This window comes from Pteropus medius, unplaced genomic scaffold (genome assembly GCF_902729225.1).
Source record: "Pteropus medius unplaced genomic scaffold, Ma_sr-lr_union100, whole genome shotgun sequence".
Lineage (NCBI taxonomy): Eukaryota > Metazoa > Chordata > Mammalia > Chiroptera > Pteropodidae > Pteropus > Pteropus medius.
This window is the reverse complement of record NW_024350397.1, coordinates 3338753-3352274: the sequence shown is the minus strand read 5'-3', so window position 1 is coordinate 3352274 and position 13522 is coordinate 3338753. Positions and strand designations below refer to the sequence as shown.

At 36.9% G+C, this 13522-nt stretch overlaps 1 long non-coding RNA gene across 1 annotated transcript; it reads right to left on the bottom strand.

Moving 5' to 3' along the window:
* Positions 1-11473: 11473 nt before the first annotated feature.
* On the bottom strand, positions 11474-13482 carry LOC120584119 (uncharacterized). The gene is made up of 2 exons (XR_005647972.1): positions 13366-13482; positions 11474-12795 (listed from the first exon to the last, which is right to left on the bottom strand). It is a non-coding gene; the product is annotated as an uncharacterized LOC120584119 (long non-coding RNA).
* Positions 13483-13522: the final 40 nt, after the last annotated feature.

The window sequence follows — 13522 nt, the reverse complement described above, 5'->3', positions numbered from 1 at the left end:
TTTAACAATACCATCCAAAGGTAGAAAATTATCTCACACTTAAAACATATGTATATAGACATACACAGATAGATAAACGAATCCAATTTTTGTTTTGGAGGTATTTACAATTTATATCTGTCTTTGACAGATCAAGTTCTAAATGATCTTCCTCCTTTTAAAATAAGGACAGCCATTTTTAATACCTCAAAGAATTGTGTTGACCCCTAAACAGCATTATAAGTTGATCTATTTATATAAATCTTCTTTTTAAAGCTTCGAGAGACCAATTAAATATGCTCTCCATTCATTTTGCCTAATTTCATAGCCGGTCTTTTCTAATGGTGCACATAATAAGATTTATAAGTATCAAAGGATCCTCCCTCATCTTGGGGGAGACTGACTGTAGTGGGCCTTGTTGTTAATTTTGAGATCTGTAGAATTTAAACCAACTTCTAGGGAAAACCAGCCCTATATGCATGTCTCCAGATGAGCCAAATATGGTAGATATTCTTGCAGCAGTCTCTAACTTTTGTGGCACCAGGGACCCATGCTCTTATGAGAATCTAATGCCAGATGATCTGAGGTGGAGCTGAGGCGGTGATGCTAGTGCTGGGGAGTGGCTGCAAACATAGATGAAGCTTTGCTCGCTTGCCTGCCACTCTCCTCCTGCTATGTGGCCTGGTTCCTAACAGTCCACAGATTGGTACCAGTCTGCAGCCTGGGGGTTGGGGATCCCTGCATGTAGGACTGCTTTATGCCCTAGAAGAAATTTATCCTCAGACAATCCCACAAAGATTTTTAGTAACCTAAGAATACCTGAACAAGGGTCAGCGAGAGTTTACTGGACACCACTCTAACTGTGATGCTTTCCAAGGCACAGACCCCTCTCTCGGCCCCTGTTCCAGGGCACCCTGCCATTCTCCCTGGGGCCCTCATCAGCTTCTCTGAGATCTGCTGTGCTACTGTACTGGACACCTCTGAGCACCCATCTCCCCCACGCCAGATTCCGGGATCTGAACAACTGTCGTCACCCCATTGGCTATTCGGGTTGAGGAAGCAAGTGTCCTTTCTCTTTTGGAGCTAAAAAGAGTTCAGTCTCTCATTTAACCAGCAAAAATTTTGTTCAGACTTTCAGTTAGCAATTCAACTAAAAAGCTGAAATTAAAAGCAGCAACTTTTCTCTCGACCCCCACTTCCCCTATCCTTGGGTTATCTCAAACCTTAATCATCTTGAGGATTTTCTAAGAACAGCTCAAATAAAAGTCATAGCCTGCTACTTGAACAAAGAAGTCCAGAATTTCAAGGGAACCTCAACAAAGTACACCCCATGGGAAGCGGGGTATGAAATGGGCACAATGGGCCTTTGCTTGTACCTGGCACCAGGTCTGGGGCCACGGGATGGTCCTGGGTGGGCTTCTCGGGAATCCTACTGACTACACCAAGTAAATGTTGACATAGGAAACATCCAAAACTGTAGAAAATTTTGATAAGAGTTTTTCTGAGCCAAATCGATGACATATGCTGGGGAACAAGATCTCAACTGCTCCCCTTAGTGCCATTTTTGTCTTTTATAATATTGGTAGTTTTGAGGAACTCAGGCCTGTTATCTTGCTTAATTTAGATTTTTAAAAAAATTGTAATAGTGTTAGTAAATTTTATGACAACTCGAGAAAGAGAAATGCCTCATTATTTTGGAATTATAATCATCCTGTCACTTTGAAGACTGTACTAAATTTTAAATATGAATAAATCTCATTTTAAGAATATACCTGAAAATTGCTCAATGATTCAAGTGTGCCATTACAGAACTTAGAAATGGAAAATATCTAATACTGCATTTCTCTTTGGTGAAAGGAAAGGCAATTGAATGTTTTGGCTCTGTTTTGTTTTGTTGTTTTGTTTTATAGTTACAGGGTTACTTAAGAACGTGGCCCAACTTTTTCACAAGCCCTATTCTTGTGTGATCTGTGGAAAGCCAACTCTTGCATCTATTCAGCAACTGGACTTGTACATTCCCCCAAGTGAAATAGAATAGAAAAATGCTTGTTATTTTAGAACTCCAGAATATGCATGAGAAAAAAAAAAATGCGTTTTTCCCCTGATGAAAACTATTTCACTTTACTTCCGGAAATTGCAAAACTACCATCTGGTAGTCAACCCTGTTTTTCCACAAGATGGCAATAATCCATAATGGGTGAGCAGGATGAATGGAATGCACACAGGGCGTGAGCATTCAGAGGGCTGTGACCTCTCAAGTGGCAATGCAGGAAAAATGATGAGTCCCAAGAGCAGAGGATAAATAATGGGTTGCTAAATCTGACACGTTGGCACCTAACAACAGCCATCATAAAAGGTATCCAAAATTCATCTTTATTAGTGTAAATTTTAAGAATAAAACAAGTTGCACCATATGTGACATTTTTTGTTTTTAGAATCGCATATTAAAGAACAGCTGACAGAGTGGAAAAGTTGTTGATATTCAAGTAGAATTAATCAAATTCACCATCAAAGAGATATTGTATGTTCCTAACAGAAGTCACAAATTCAGAGTATTTTAAGAAAAAGGAGGGGGAAAGAAACCAGTAGGAACTGCTGACGGAAGCTGGAGGCCATGTCTCTTTCCCTCCAGCATGACTTGATGAGGAATCCTGCTGACAGTTCTTCATTGGTCTTTCAAAACCTGTCTGAGTGTACCTACCTGGTTTTGATTTTAGGTGGTAGTAAACAAAGCCAATCCAATGTTATGCTATCCCATGCAAATAATTTGCAGTGTGCGATAGTCCAAAATTATTGTACAATTCTATTCCTTGACAGGTTTTATGTGAAAAAATTTTCCTCCCACCGATTATCTGTCATTTTCTCCTTTTCTGATTCCTTCGTTTAAGTACGAGATAGTCCTTTGATGAAAGCTGTGCTGTTCTTTTTGAAGACTAAATAGTACCAACTTTTATCATTGTTTTTACCATTTTCCTTTTTTTTCTTAAAAAATAACAATATAACTCAATGAAACTTAGAAAAAGAACTTTTAGTGTGTCAGATAGAGAAGTGAATTTTAAATAAGAGTTATGGTAAACTGGAAAGAATAATTTTGTATTAGGGCATATTCATACAAAATGCTCATATAATATTATATGTCCATAGTAAATGGGCATAGTCATACAATACTTCTAAGGAAGCTGTTAAGAGCATTTCTTTTTGCCTTGGTAAACAGATTGATTATCTATTTAGTATTGGTAAAGACGATATATAAACCAGAATGGCAAAGATAACAGTGATGAAAGACAGAATTCAGGGAATTCAGTTTTTTCTTTAGGTAATATTTTTTTAAAGAAGCTATAATGAAAAATGTTAATCTTTTTTTTTTTTTTACATATTTGTCTTTATTATAAAAGTCTCAAGTGGTCAATATAAAAATATTGAAAATACAGAAAAGTAAAGAGTTACCAATCTAAAGACAACTACTATTAACATTTTAGTGTAATTTCTTATAGTGTTTTTTCCCTAGAAATAAGTTTTTTTCCATCTTAAAAAAATCTATTTTCTTGGTTCTTTCACGGTTTTTGTGGCCTGATTTCTCACTTTACATGATAACGTGTATTTTCCTATGTAATTAGAAACAGTTTAAAAAATGTCTGTAATTACTTGCCAAAATAACATTTTGGTAAGAATGAACTATACTTTAACTGTTTGTTGGACATTTATTTAGTTTCTCCTTTTTGATATTAAAATATTCCTGTGATGAAAATGTTGCTGTATACGAAATATTTTTCATATTTAGACTTTCTTAGAAAAAATTCCCAAGGTTGAAATTACTAGTTCAAAAAGCATAAAATATTTTAATTCTTTAATTTTGATTTGCATCACTGCCATTTTTCTTTTTAACTGAGCTGAATTGGTTTTCAGTGCCACAAGCAATTTGCAAGAAAGTGGCTTTCACATTGACGCCATTGCTGAGTGTTAACATAAAAGCAAACAACCTAACACTTTGTTAAATTAACTTGCATATCTTTGATTACTTTTTCCATTGTTTGTTAAATAGTTGAATTTCCTCTTTTGTGAATTGTTTACTTTTATGTTCTTTGTTCATCTTTTGGGGTCTTTGTTACCCCTATTCACTAAGAGGACTAGCAAGCACAGCCCAGAGAAAGGCCTTCTGTATGCAATTCGTCCCTGTTAGGTCATTCCAGAGAGCATTTGAACAGCAACTTGAAGGGGCAACCAGGAAGAGTAGGAAAGATAAATGATATATTTCTCTCTGCTGTACAAGTGAAATAAAAGTTCACGTTACCATGGTAATATAGCACACTGTTCCTTTACTTAACCCACTACTCATTTTAATACTGCATTCAGTACTTTTTGACCACTTTTCAAACAACACGTTGTATACATAATAATACCAGGAATATGTCTCAGCACGAGTCACTGAGCAGCCATGGTGCTTCCACAAAAAGTTGCCATTCCAGGGTCATCTTTTAAAACGATTTAATTACATGTCACTTAATTTATTTTAATTTAACTTGGAATGTCATCCTTTATTCTGTAGCCACATCCTGAAAGCCTGGCACTTCATGTACAATTTTTCTTATGGATATAACTAGAGCAAGTATCAGAAGGGGGCTTAAATACAGACTCTCTGGCTTTGAAGTAAAGGTACATGAGTCAAACTGTCCTCCCTCTGAGCTGGTGACTATTCAGACTCAGGATCAAATAACTTGCCTCTTACTGGCAATGGCAGGGCTTAAGACCAGTAAGTAGGAGTCAATGGCTAATAATGATTCTCTACCTTTGTTCCATTTGGTCAAATAAGGAAACTTCATATATTTCTCTATGTGAAAAATGGGGATAACAGTAGTTTGATGCAGGACAAGGCAAATCCCCCCAAGTGGGATTTTGCACTGAGAGAGTTTTGGTGAGGGTTCTTGCCTGTGGTGAGATAGAATGCGAGCACAGGCCAAGGTTAGAAACAAAAGGAACATTTATTAGAAAAGAAATAACGCTCCACAGAGTGTGGTCTCTTCTCAGAGACAAAGAATGAGAGAGCTGAGAAGGACTGAAAGGGACAGAGAGACAGAGAAAAAAGACAGAGGGAGAGAGACAGGGAGAGAGTGAGACCCTGGATGTTCAGGGAATTTATTTTATACCTGTACAGTTCAAAGGCTTTGTTTGCCTATTTTACTTTGATGGTATGGGTATACAGTGTGAAAGGTTGCTAGCAATCTTGGCCTTTGTTCCACAGATTTCCCATGGTTTTGGCCTTGGGGAATGAATGGTCCAGTTTAATTTGTGTAGGGTACAATTTAAAGACTGTTTTTCCTCCACATTTGAGTAAATGGTTTGTTAATAATCCTCGCAGGAATCTTCCTTTGTTCTGTAGGTTCCTGTGGTCTGACAGCAAATTGCAGGCTCTGTAAACAGCTTGGTTTAATATCCAGTTCTCATGCTTCCTCCCTATTCCAGTTCCACCTCTTATATAAGGGATATTTAATAGATTACATTATTAAAAAAATACTTCGAGGTTGAAAGGAAGAGTGTTAAGTATTATTACATTGCAGTAAATGTTATTGTAAAATATAAGTCAAAATCCAAAAATGACTTACTTTGTCAAATATCTATCTAGAGGTCACAAAGAAAATCAAGGAATATTGGGAACAAAAAAGATCTTAGAGTCATCCAAGCCAACTCTCTCATTTGACAGAGGAAGAAACTGAGGTTATGAGAGGTATCATCTAAGATGACACTTGTACAAGATGATACTGCTAATTAATGACAGAGCGAGAATCCTGATCTAGGACTCCCGAATTCTCTCAAGAAATCATGCTGCCGCCTCCCTCCCCACATGCAGTGGGTAGAAAGTCACCACGCACCATCAAGTAAAGAATTCCATTTTATTTCCTTATCATCTTTAACAGAAACTGTTTCCAATGCCCCTTTTATTCTATGAGTTAAAATTTTGTTCACAGTAAAAATAATTATGTTAAATAGGCTGAAATGTGTATATAAAGTTTTGTAACAGAATGTGAACTTATATGTAAAACATTATATATAAAAGTTTAAGAATTAAGCATCAAAGAGAAGGTTTTAATCAAACTGAAGTCTTATTTTAGACTTAATACCATTTGGAACACAATGCCATTCTCTATCAGGCCATGTAGTACTGCAAACACACAGGAGAACGAAGGTCACTGAAATGAAGTGGAACCAGTTTGACAGAGAGTTGGCAGTCTCGTTACAACAGATTGATTAATATGAGAATAAATAAATCTGTTAGCCACTAAGAAAGAAGGCTCTGGAATCTTTGTGATTTTAGAGAAAACATCCTTCTTTTCAGCTAAGTGAAAGTGTGTAAACTCTCTATAGAAATATTGGATTGCAATACGGAAATTGAATGTCAATACATCAGGGAATCTTCATCAAAGACAGAGAAAACAGAGAGCAAGTTGGTTTATTTGTGAAGCTATGGGAAACTGTATCAGTAGATACCTTCAAATGGTCAAGAGTTCAAACATGTAAGTATAAGTGGTGATAGCGAAGCTGCACACTCAGGTGAAGAGCTGAGACTAACTTTGTCAAATCAAAGGGAGAGAATTTTTCCTTTCCCTCCATTTTTTAAAACTATTAAAGAATTTTTGCTTTCTTTCATATATTTTTCCCAGCCTGAATAGAATTTAATATATATTTAGATATGCAAAATTCTCTCCTCTTTCATTCTGCGCGCGAGCGCATACACACACACACACACACACACACACACACACACACATACATGAAATAGTAAGAAAGAGTTTATCGAACAGAAGAAAATGGTGAGAAAGTTCTACATGGCAAGAATTGTTTTGGTGCATTTTCAAAGTAGCTGTATTATTTGCCTATTTTTATTTCTTTTATTAAAATAAATCTTTGAATTAGCATACCGTGGATACTCCTTGTTTTCAGATTCATTAGATGGTTCATTCTGATTTCACAGATTTTACAAAATATGCAAAGCACAGGTGCTTAACCACAGCTCTGGGTTTGAATTCAGTACTCTTGACAATTTTAGATTCTGTGTGATGTTATACCAGGGAATAAAGACAAAAACTATCTTGTTTTAGCCGCTGATTTCAATCTCTTCTCTTGCTTTCAATGAAACTAGTAAAGCAGCAGAAAGACAGTTTTACTTTCTCACTGACCTTGCACCCAATAGATGAAAGTGAAGAATATATTGTAAACTGCTTAAAATATGAAAAGAAGAAAAATAAAGGCTGCGCAATAGCACAAAGTGAAAATTCGTGTCAAAATCAATAAAAATAGACTTTACAGGAATATTTAAGGAAGACAGCACCTTGCTCTTGTGGAAACTTTCACAGATCACATAGTGGCTGTATTTTGTATTTCATATAATGATGCCTCTAAAATGCTGAGTGAAAGCATTGGTATTTTCTTGACTCAGAAGACAGGAGCATGCCGCCTGCTGAATCATCCTCTTTGCTTCCTGGAGTGCCTGGGTGTTCCAAGACACTAATGAAGGATTACATTATGGTTGCCATGACAACTACCTAAATGCTATCATGATAATATCAACAGCTGTAGTACAGCACTCCCTGAAAGTTGAATTTTTTCCTGTTCCAAAATCTCAATAATTTTAATCTTTGAAGTTATTCAATAACTATGCAAAGTTGCTCTAAAGAATTGGTACTGTCCTTTTCTTAACTAGATAGATTGCCACGTTAAGATAAAACTCATTTATTTTTTTACTTAAAATTTATTCCTTCTACTGGATGATGATTGACAAATGATGCTGCTTATTATATTTTTAGGAATTAAAATGAATAATATCAAAATAGAAAAAACAATGAAGAGTTTAATCAATTTTCTTAAAGTTAGAGAAACTAAAATTTGAGGAAACAAATCTGAATACTTTAAGTATTAGCCAGCATCCTGTGTTAATGGCTAGTTTTACATGTGCCAGTGTTCATGCAAAACAGTTTGTAAGAACTTCCAGGGTTGTTGAAATGCCTTTACTAAATGTTTTCAAAACTGGGCTGGAGCATTTGTTGCTGCTTTTTATATAGTGTTTTTCTTCTTTTGTTTTACTTGCCCTCAGGATGTTGGTATTATTCTTTTGCTGAGGTGTTCTTTGGAATTCTTCTAATTTCAGTGGCATAAAAATTATCAAAGGCCTGTTATATTCTAAATAGCTCCTGGTGAGAAAAACAGTTAACTGCATGTACCAGCCAAGGTCTTATCAGGAAAAGGTCCACTTAAATGAATTTAATGGAAGTAAATTTAATGATGGGACTATTCACAGGGTGTGGGCAGGGATGAGGGAACCAATAAGGGGGTGGCGGGTGCTCAGAGATGAGTACAGTCAGGGCCATTCCCACCTCTAGGCCTCCAAATGGATGATGAAAGACCAGTATTCCAGGGCCTGGAGAGAGCAAGGACCGTAAAAGAAGAGCTGTTAAAGGGAAATGCGTTTGTGGAGGTGAGCAGCTACCTTTCCATTAGAACCTTAGCAAGGCAGGGAGTGGAGAATGAATACTCCGACTTTTTTCTTCCCATCCTGTCTTCTGTCATCCAAGGCAGGAAGCACGACAGGGAAGGATGGAGAATTGTACCTGGGGATGTGGTTGGGCAAATGGAGAATAACTAGACTACTGAATGCATTAGAACTTTGGATCCAGTAAAAGTTTTGTGCGTGAACTCTGTGCCATCTGAGCACCAACTCCCCCTCCTTTTTTTTTCTTATTTCTTGGTTCTTAGTTATTTGAATAGTCTCTATTCAACTACTGATTTGTAGTTGAACTGACTTATAGTTTTCTAGTTATATTATCACATTTGGATTGCTACTGGGAAATGATAAAGTTATAGGTTATGTAGCAATAAAGATGACAATGTACATTGACTATTCTAATATTTTTAACATAATTATAACCACAGACACAAAAAAAGTTTCTTCCTAAGTATGGAATAGAGAAAAATTTCAGGATTTCTTCCTCAAGCTATTATTATACACAGTTATAAAGGTGAGTCGGAAGTACATGCACTGCAAAAATGTAAATTTCACATGCTTGACTTAAAAGTCTTATAGGCCCCTGTTACTGTGGAGCTGGAGGACTCGTCCACCATCTTCAGGAAAATATGATTATGATGGACAGATCCATCCTGTACATATATATTTTGAAAATCCCACAAAGTCAAGTTAGTATTTGAGCTGACGGCTGCTCAATTTTGTTTGAAAATAGAAGAGAGGTTATGCTTTCTTTGCTCCCAGAATTTCCCTAGTGGGATTAACCTCCACCTGCCCACAGTGGCTTGATTAAACATCATCTATCAATACTTTCTTCCCTATCTCATTTCCTCACTTTCATTACTGGTGCTTCCATCTCCTCTCAAATAAACTTCTTGCACTTACCTCCTTGCCTCAACATCAGCTTCTAGAATACAAACTAAGAAAGAGGTATATTTTCATCTCCTACCTGCCTAAATCTGGAAAGGTCTATAACAAATTACTCTTTTACCAAGAGTTGAAAAAACTCCACAAAACTTCATTATTTACTGACCATCTACCAAATGCCAGGTTTGCTTTTCTCTCAATTATCCCACCCACCATGATATACCAATCATGGTATATTAGTAATGTGATTTAGTAATGTTATTTGTTTGGATGTTTTATCTGTAGTACAAAATTACATAAATTTACATAAAGTTTTATCTACACATCTACTTATTGCCAGACACCTGCTAGAACCACTAGGAAAATGTTGACTAGAACTGGTGAAAACAGATAACCTTGCTTTATTCCAAAAGTTAAGGAAGTATCTTTATTTTTATTCAAGACATATTATTTCTATTTTACTTTTTTCATATTGAAACATTGTGCTACTGCCTAATTGTGAAAAATATAAAGGTTTTTCATGCAATGTAAATAGGCTTAAATAATGAATTATCGATTATTGATTTTTATTAATTCTAGGGTCATTTCCTTAGTGCCTATATCAAAGTCTGAGTTATATATAAAACTAAAATGAATACATATTTAAAGGATATAAGCAGAACAAATTATCAATTAAAATATATCTGAATTATTAATTGGCTGATTACATAGTTTAAATGTAAGGCCAATTACTAATTTTCTTGTATTAGGCAGCCCTGGCTAGGTAATTGGAAAAAAGCTCCAAATGGCAATTTGTCCTTTAGTCTTAATTATTTATGCCTGCACCTAGCTTTAATAACAGTGTAAAAAAAACCTGGCCATGTAAGTTTATACAGTGAAAATGGTGAGATTTCACAAGAAAATGGTGAGATTTCACAAGAAAACAAAGCTCTTAAAGAGATGGTGTTATGTAAATTTGAATGCAATTTTAGTCTATGATTATAATTCCATTTGAGATTTCTGGAAATTACCCACAAGTAAATATAATCAAATACTGAAACATATTAGGCAAAATAATTTTCAGGGCATTTGTGTAACTCATGGAAACAAGCAGCAGTTGACATTACAAAGTAGGCGAGTGAACAGATACTCACAGAAAGACATGCCTTCAGTGTTTTTTCTCAAATATATTTTTCTTGACCTTAATTAGGAGATGAACAAATGGTCCATGAAATTCTATTATTTAAAACAGAGGACCCAAGTTAAAACTTGTTTAATTAAGGCTCTACTTAAAAGAAAAATACTTTTGAAAATTTACATACATTTGATATGATGTATACTAAGCCTCAAATGTAGTACCTGGATCTTAATTTATTACAGTAAGGAACAGAGATTGTTCGACTTGAACTTAATGAAAATAACTAAATTTTTAGAAAGTTTACCTGATGTATATGCTGGCTAACTTGGTATTCTTATTCTGATCGGTAAATTATTTGATAAAATAGATGAAACCTGAATGTTTTAATAAAATAAAGATAACAGAAAAATTTTAAATTAAACATTTTTGTTTAACTTTTTGAAGAGGCAAATCACTCTTATGGTCTGAATATGAAAAGTTTAAATACGAATAGAGTAAAATGTCTTTCCTATGTCTTCCATCCGTTGATTTCTCATACCTTAACAGTTTGTCCTAGTTTAATGTATATACATGCTCATACATTATTCTGCACCATTTTCCTGCTTTTTTTCATTTAACAAAAAATAATCTTGGAGATCTGAATACTAAAACATAAAGAAGCTTATCTTTTTTTGTTAACAAGTACATAGTACATATTTAAATGTATGGACATATTATAATTTAGTGTACTGTTGATGGATATTTAGGTTGTTCCCAATCATTTGCTATTTTCAGCAACACAAGAAATACCTTATCATTTCTCATGTGTGGAAATATATCTGCAGGATAAATCCCTAGAAGTGAAATTGGAGACTGACCATACGTATGCATTAGTAATTTTGATAGATACTGCCAAATTCCTGTTTCTCTATAGCCTAGCCAAAGCAGGGATGCCAGATATAATTTTATGCTTTTCTATTTAGAAATGCACAATGAAAAGTGGGTTACCTATTAAAGAATTAGGAAGAAAGCAAGAGAAATTTATTCAGCAATTTACAGAGTATATTTTCCCTCAAATATACATTCAACGGAAATTCGTCGTGTAACTACTGCATGCCAAGTGCTTTTAGGCACTTGGAAGATACATACACACACACACACACACACAGATCAAACTCAAATCTCTTCCTTTGTGGAGCTTATATCGAAGTCTACATTTTGGAACTCTGTGTTATTTCATAAGAAGCCAGTTAAATGTCAATATCATGAAAATGAACTGTTGAGATCCTGAGCACAGGCGCCAGACATATGCTATCACTGTTATTTAAAAACTAACTAGAATCAATGTTGCATATGATTTCACAGTGCTCCCATCAAGTCCCCTTAAAACAAGACACTTGGGTGAGAGCTCTTTTTATCTGACTCCATCTGCTGTTGGTAGTGATCAGCATACTGCGGGCATTGTGGTATCATCTGAGATTAGGTTGTGAAATAGGAAGTGGAGTTACAGGCAGATCAGCAAGTATATGCAAACTGTTCTATCTCTTGCTGAAACCAAAGGTGTCCAATTCAGGTTTGGAGAGTAGGTAAGATAAGGTTATCAGCACATTCCAATCAAGGCATAGTTTCCTTTTTGTAGTCCTTGTTTTGGTTCTAGAAAGAGAACACAAAAGATTCTACACAAAATAGTTTTCGAAGCATATATGCAGCAATATTCAGTACTCTGAACAAAGGCATGGAAAAGGCAACATGATAGAATCTGCAGAAGACAGAAAAGATCATCGGTGCCAAGGAAAGGGTAGTAGCAAGTGCAATGATATAGATAGTATGGTCTCAAGCTTATTTTAAGGACATTTAATTTATAAAAGATTATTTTAAAACTTTAGCCCCCCCCCGCATTAGATTTAATTTTATAAGAAAGTGGTAAACAACAGCTATTAAAGTCTTGCCAGCATCCCACTGGGTTCTTTGCAGCCTTTACAGAACAATTGAGAGTTCAGCTTGTGATAAGGAAGCCAGACACAAAGGCATCTTCAAGTATGAAGTGAAAAGAGCTAATCCCAGAGAATGGCTCTTGAACCGTATCTTGGCGCTCCCCGTCCTTCCCCTGCAACCCTCACCATTATTAAAATTTTATCCCAGCACCATAATAGCCACAATCAACAATTAGTTACTGAATGAGTCGTTTCTGAAGTCCTTATCAGGTACGTTTTTCAGTCATTGAATTTTAGAGGTAGAAGGAGACTGTGAGTTCTGTCAACATGCTCTTTTGATAGCTGAAGTCGCGAAGGGTGGAGTGATAATGGCAGAAGCTAGGTCTCCTTCCTGGTCAGAACTCCTGCTATAGAATCACTATGAAAAACCTTTAATGCCTTTGACTTCTGGATGCTGTGCTGCCGTACTGTAAACGCTGTAAACTGGGATGACTTTGTGCAATGACATTGTGGCCTCTGCGGGGCCTGCACACAGCTGGCCCCGTGGGTGGCTGAATGCTGAATGAGTGGTCAATGCTGCTCTGAAGCCACCTGACCCTGGAGCGGCCGCTCCAAGTCCCCAGGGGCCTCCTCAGCCCTGAGAAGGGCTGGTCCAGCACTCCACTCTGGTGGCTCGGGCAAAGGACAGCTCCACATGGGCCGGGTAATAGCCTCAGTATCTCTAGAGTTCCAGTTTGTCACCCTGCGGTAGCGTGTGACACTTTTTCCGAGTATCCAGGGGATTTCAAGGCCCGCGAACAACTGATCTATGGCCAGCAGCAGCTCCCAGCAGGCCAGTGGGCCGAGGACGGGAGCGCGCAGGGCCCACCGCCCCGCTGTCTTTCCCTGGGCTCTATTTCTGCCACCCTTGCGCTCAGTCCGTTTCCCGTTAGCCCTTCCCTCGTTTTCCCCAAGAGCGTTTTCTCAGCGTTCCCCACTTCATGTTGACAAAGTGCTGACACCCAATTGGCCGGCAGCTCCCGCCCGTCGCGCGGCCCTTCCAACGGCCTCTCTCGGCTTCCCCCTCCCACTCCCGAATCCAAAGAGGCCGATTCACCTCGCGGCCTCACGGGTCGTCACTTGAGCCGCGCCCCG